Raw genomic sequence first — 6,000 nt, forward strand, 5'->3', positions numbered from 1 at the left:
CACAACAACACTTCATTCCATTTATTTATATAAAAATTTTTGATCGAATGTCGTTCACGTAAAGGTCCCACAATTGTCAAGCATAACAAAGGGTAGCCTCCGACAAACCCATAAGTTCTTAAGCAGGTAGGTTATGGAACCACTACACTTCCTCTTTGCTACTCAGACAACTGACTGGAACATTGATCACGCCTTGAAATGACATTCCCAGTAACAAGAAAACTCATTTAATAGTTATCCCGCTGGCCACACTTATAGTTCTCAAACGGGCAAATTAACATTGTCCCTCGAAAACTTCTTATAACTATAATGTGGGGATAAAATTCTTCTAAATCACATGCATTCCAAGGAGTCTACCAATTACCAATGTCTAAAATCGAAACTGCTCACATTATGTACTACATCTTCCGAAACCTGATGCAAAGCAAAATCCATAAATATTCGCTCAATTCCAGCCCAAATATTCAAATCTAAGAGGAGATACATCACACCAAAGTTGTTCTTAGCTGAGGCTACACTTCTTAGTCATAGGTCAAAAATTTAGTTGAATCCATGTCAATCTCGCTGGTCTCTACGCCACAAATGATAATTCTACTTCGTATGCCAATATAATTCTCACCACCGAAAACAATACTTGATTGGAATTCCGATCACACTCAAATAAAATAGCATCCCTTGTTGACTCAACAGTTTTAAAGTATAGATATGCCCTCAAGCATTACCAATAACTCTTAGCCACTGCTAAGCAAAAATTCGTAAAAACTCTTTTGCTCAAAACAACCTGGAGAGAAAGTCGAATAAGTGCCCAAATAGAAAAACTCACAAAGTCACTTAATTAAACAAATAGCACTTGTGTACCACAGAAACGGAGTCTACTTCCCAAGATAGGAAAATATGATATCGAAGAGGTTCATTGTCTGATGTTACAAGAATCAATGGAAATCAGTTATGTCAAACCGCGTTGAACTTGCAAGTGCTAGAATATAGCCAACTCCTTTTATTTAACTTAAGGCCAAAACCGATAAACAACAATTGCCCTTACCAAAAAGAGGATAAGATAACCACGAATCCACTCCTCAATCGACGCTTAACTTATAAAATTTCAGCTACAACAAGAATTCCTATGACTTCCTTGTGCTAACCAAAATTGCACCAAAAACTTTCCAAATCTTCTCACTAAGAATTATTCCAATAACATAACTCAATCATAGTAGCTCAACAAGTAGTACTTAAATATATATTGAACCCATGATAGAGCATAAGCCCAATCAATTTATTTCAATTCAACTCCTACTTCCTGTTCAAGTCGTCTTAATTTTAGATAAGTGGTGACCGGATTTCACTCATACCAACAACTTCCTATACATTTCCAATTAAAGGTCACCAGGGTGGCAAAGTTCGCTCATTTCCTCCAAAGAAATCCATTACACATAACCGATTCAAGTAATAACTAATTCCTCAAGGTAGCTAACACAATTCACAAGCTCTTTCCCAAACAATCCTTAATATAAGACAAAGGACACCCGTCCAACAGCTTGTGTCACACCAATCGATATTCGGATCCGAACGTGGTCCCACCACAATAATGATCCAATTTGCTCAAATAATCATCACTGAAGTACGTCACTTAAAACAGACTACAATACCTTCCACCCAAGATAACAAGAGTCTTGGTCAAGCCTTAACTTAAAATATTTCCAGAGCCAACAGAAAACTTATTTCCATAAAGTTATTCCTTCCACCATCCACTAATATAATATCACAACCCATTCGTCCGGCAAACTTCCACTAAGAGTCTATCACAATTCAACCTTCAAGGCTCCGTGATTCAAAACTCAAATCAGATTCCGTATCACAAAGTAATTCCGTTTGAACTTCTAAGAACACCGAACTATGTCACTATCACTATTCCCCACAACCGTTTCACTCAAAAATGGATAAACAAAGGAATCCATTTGCATAATACCACATACGAAGAGTTGATTCCAACTCTCCCAATTATTTACCGACCAAAGTCGTAACTCTATTATAAAACCTTAAGCATTCTTCCAATTCTTGCACTTCAAGCACATATCAACTGTAAAAGCCCATTCTTGTTAATCTCCCTACTCGCTACCATACAAGACTCAGATAGACAAAACTATAAGTCATGGTATCAAAAATCAATCTCTTTTATTTCGAGCAAAACTATGCTCATACACCTTGGTTAGGTCAACGACCCAAAATGACAATTTCTAAAAATCCCGTCCTACTTATATCTCTCAATTACTGTCGTTACCTCTCACTTGCCATCATCAGTGACCAAAGTCACTTGAAAACAAAGACTCTAGCCATAACAACCCAGAATAATTATTCAATTTTTCTCTGTAAATGGTTTCCAACACTGAGGTTCCCAAAGAACCACCAAAAACTTCCAATAATATTTCAAATGCTACTTAACAACCAATCACATCACACAACATCTTTCCCGAAACTTGGTTCAAAGTCAAAACCACCATTATTACCAAGTCCATTTCTACCCACAATCCTGATTCCCGAAGCAATCATATCATCTAGAGACAGCCCAAAGCTATTGTCGCTCGTCTCAGACACTCAAACACAACTCGAACTCTGGTTTCCGCACCTTAATCCCTGCCCCAACAAACTTGTTGGCATCAAGGAAAAGACAACCACAACATTTTCCTCGAATCACATTTCGTAGCACAACTCGAAAATGTAGAGTAGTTTTACTCTACCATCACCAGGGATAGGCGCATGATAGTTAACCAATCGAATACGGAAAGAAAACCCTAGGAGGTCGGCGTACAAGAGGCATAGTACCAGAAGAAAACCAACTAACTTTGTACCTTACACACTTGATGAATACCACAGCACCGAAGAGCACACGATGGGGAACCGCTGCAGTCGGGCCATCACTCGAGAGGTACTGGGCAACACCAAGTATATAAGGTAACAGAATAGAAACGAGTCTACAGAACCTAATAACCTAATGCTCTGATACCAACTGTCAGGACCCACCCCGGAATTACCCTCCTAACTCCCAGGTGGACCTGCAGGACCCACTTTTCGAGAAAATTCGACAGAATCTCCCCTAAAAATGGGCAACCCTAAACCTGCTGAAAACACTCCTCAAAATAATTTAAGTTCTACGCTTGAAGCCGCCCTGCTTCCTAGCAACAATCCAAAAATTCTCCAAATAAAAAACATCGAACTTCACAACCAAAACATCTTAAACAAATACAACCCCGTAACTCAATCGTTCAACAATCTCCCAAAATAAACCACTCTCTTACACACATAATTATACAAATGTATAAATCCACTCTCAACAAGTATTCAGAGCAATCTAAGGAACAGACTCGGAATATAATACAATAAGTAGGTTAATCAATAACCTACTGAGAATGGATGACAAAGGTGGTACTAGCCTCCGCTCCTATGCCGGTCCACAGTACTGTGATCTGGGCAATTTAAACCAAAGGGCCCAGGGGGAAAGTACATAAAAACGTTAGAGTGAGTGGACAAAATAAATAAGTATCAATAAAGATAAATTTATACTTTCCCACAAGTTTACAATATAAAGTCTCGATGCATGCAACGTTTATAAAACGTATTTCTTTAAGTTCACAACTCGTGCAAAACATTCCAGCCCCGCTGGATAAAATAAACCGGACTAGCCCCGCTAGTCAAATCATAATAAAAGATGGGGAAAAACTTTCACCATACGAAAGAAGGGAGCCTTATTGGCTCGGGTCGGAGTGTCCCACACTCTTGAGCATCCCATGCTCTCCTCTACTCACCTACGAACACATAGTAAGTAGGGAGGAGTAATAATAGGCTAGCCAGTAATATAATATATAAATAACGACCCTAGGTATGGCGGTTTAAAAACCGTTAAATCCTTAAAGCTTCCCCAAGTCCCACGTATAAAGGACATACGGGTACGATTCCCAACCGTACTCTGATTTTCGTAAAAAGCCGTATAAATTAACAGCGTGTCCCACACGCTAAAGAAATAAATAAATCAACAACGAGGCATTCCCAATGCCAAAATCGTAATCAATAAATAATCATAGAGATTTATTTCAAACGAACTCCATTTATAAATAAAGTCTCAAATAAAAATTCGAATCCGAGCATAAATACTTTATAACCAAATTCTCAACCGATATAAATCATAATCACTTCATGGAAAATAATATTTAGAAGTAACTCCATAAGATAAATCATAATTATCTTTATATGCTCGGAAAAATACGTTAATAAAATAAAACAGGCTTTAATAAATAAATGCATGCATCACTTATTTAAAACAAACGTCCACTCACAAAGTACGGCTAAGCTTGCCGTCGATCCAAACCCTCCTCAAGGAAATCCTCCTCACGTCCTGTACAATATAACGTTCGTAACTTTAATTTCGGGATGGAAAACTAAATTGGATTAATTAAAATCAACCCTAATATCAACTTTAATTGCCCAATTTCTCCCAATCTTCTTCAATAATATTATCTCCTTAATATATAGGCTCAAAGGCCAAACCGAGGAAATCCGATGGATGGATTCCTCATAATTCGTTTAATAATTTCTCCATTCTTTGAATAAACACCAATATTCATATCCAATTCACCTCCAAATCCATTTCCAAGCTTCGATTAATCAACTAGACGTAAAAAGGATTAATTACAGTAACAACAAGTCGAAATTTCCGGCCAAAACGCCAACTCACGCGCCACCTACAGTGGCGGTGCGTGGGTTTCACGTGCCGGTGCCAACCTCCACCTCCGGTCACCAAATTTCAGGTGCAACACCTACTCAACACACTGATTCCACTTCATAACTACAACATTTACAAATAACAACTACAAACAGTCGAAATCGATCCAAGAACACAAACCCAGAAAATTCAAGAACCCTAATTCGATCCGGCCTCTACACTTCAAATCGTGTTACAAGACCATAGGGGAAATAATCAGTGGTAAAAACCAAACCTTCGACGAAGAAATGGGGGCCGGAGGTGGCCGGAATCGTCGGGAATCGACAAAAGTCCCAAACTGCAGCCGGAGTGGTTTTGGCTTCGATCCGTGGTTTTCCGGCCAAATCGTGGAAAATCAAGGCTGCTGGGGTGCTCGGAGGGAGGAGGCGCTCCTCTGGTGACTGGTGGCACGCCGGTTGGTGGCCGGAATCGCCGGAATTTGATGGAAGAAGAAAAATGGCCGAACCGGAGGAAGAGAGATCGGGGGAGAGGAGAGAGAAAGAGTTGGGGTGGTTTCCGGAAATGGAAACCTACCCGGGTAAATTTCCTTTTTTATCAAAAGTTACCATGAACAGTAACTTTACAATTTTGGCCATAACTCTCGCATACGAAGTCCGATTTTTACGAACCACATATGCACGCGCTCGGTTTAACGTCCCCTACAACTTTCATGAAGAACATTTTCTCAAATTTTGACCCGAATAAAAAGTCAACTTTTAGGGCCACTAAAAGTACTAAACCGAAAGTAAAAGTGAAAGTAAAGGTCGTTTACCGTCCAAATGACTAGTAAACACGTGGATTTAGGTTCGGGACGTTACAGTCTACACTCCTTAAAGGAATTTCATCCCGAAATTCACGCTTGCTCATCAACAAACAACTGTGGGTACTTCGCTCTCATATCCGACTCCAACTCCCAAGAAGCATCATCCTCATCATGGTGACTCCACAATACCTTGACCAAGTCAACTTCCTTCCTTCGAAGTTGCTTTGTTGACCTATCCAAAATACGAAGAGGTTCAACAACAAATGTCGTATCCGCATGCACCTTAATCGTGCCATAATCGATCACATGTGACACATCCTGGACATACTTCCTCAACATAGACACATGGAACACATTATGCACACCAGACATACTAGGAGGTAAGGCAAGCCTATAAGCCAAATCTCCTACCCTTTTCAGAATCTCAAAAGGTCCAACAAACCTTGGTGATAACTTCCCTTTCTTGCCAAATCTCACCACACCC

The 6,000-nt window shown here is 39.5% G+C and overlaps 1 long non-coding RNA gene across 1 annotated transcript; it reads right to left on the reverse strand.

Annotated features, from left to right (window-relative positions):
- Window positions 1-3,212: 3,212 nt before the first annotated feature.
- On the reverse strand, window positions 3,213-4,388 carry LOC112175480. Its single transcript, XR_002926464.2, has 2 exons — window positions 4,329-4,388; window positions 3,213-3,461 (listed from the first exon to the last, which is right to left on the reverse strand). It is a non-coding gene; the product is annotated as an uncharacterized LOC112175480 (long non-coding RNA).
- Window positions 4,389-6,000: the final 1,612 nt, after the last annotated feature.

Source organism: Rosa chinensis, chromosome 7, assembly GCF_002994745.2.
Source record: "Rosa chinensis cultivar Old Blush chromosome 7, RchiOBHm-V2, whole genome shotgun sequence".
Lineage (NCBI taxonomy): Eukaryota > Viridiplantae > Streptophyta > Magnoliopsida > Rosales > Rosaceae > Rosa > Rosa chinensis.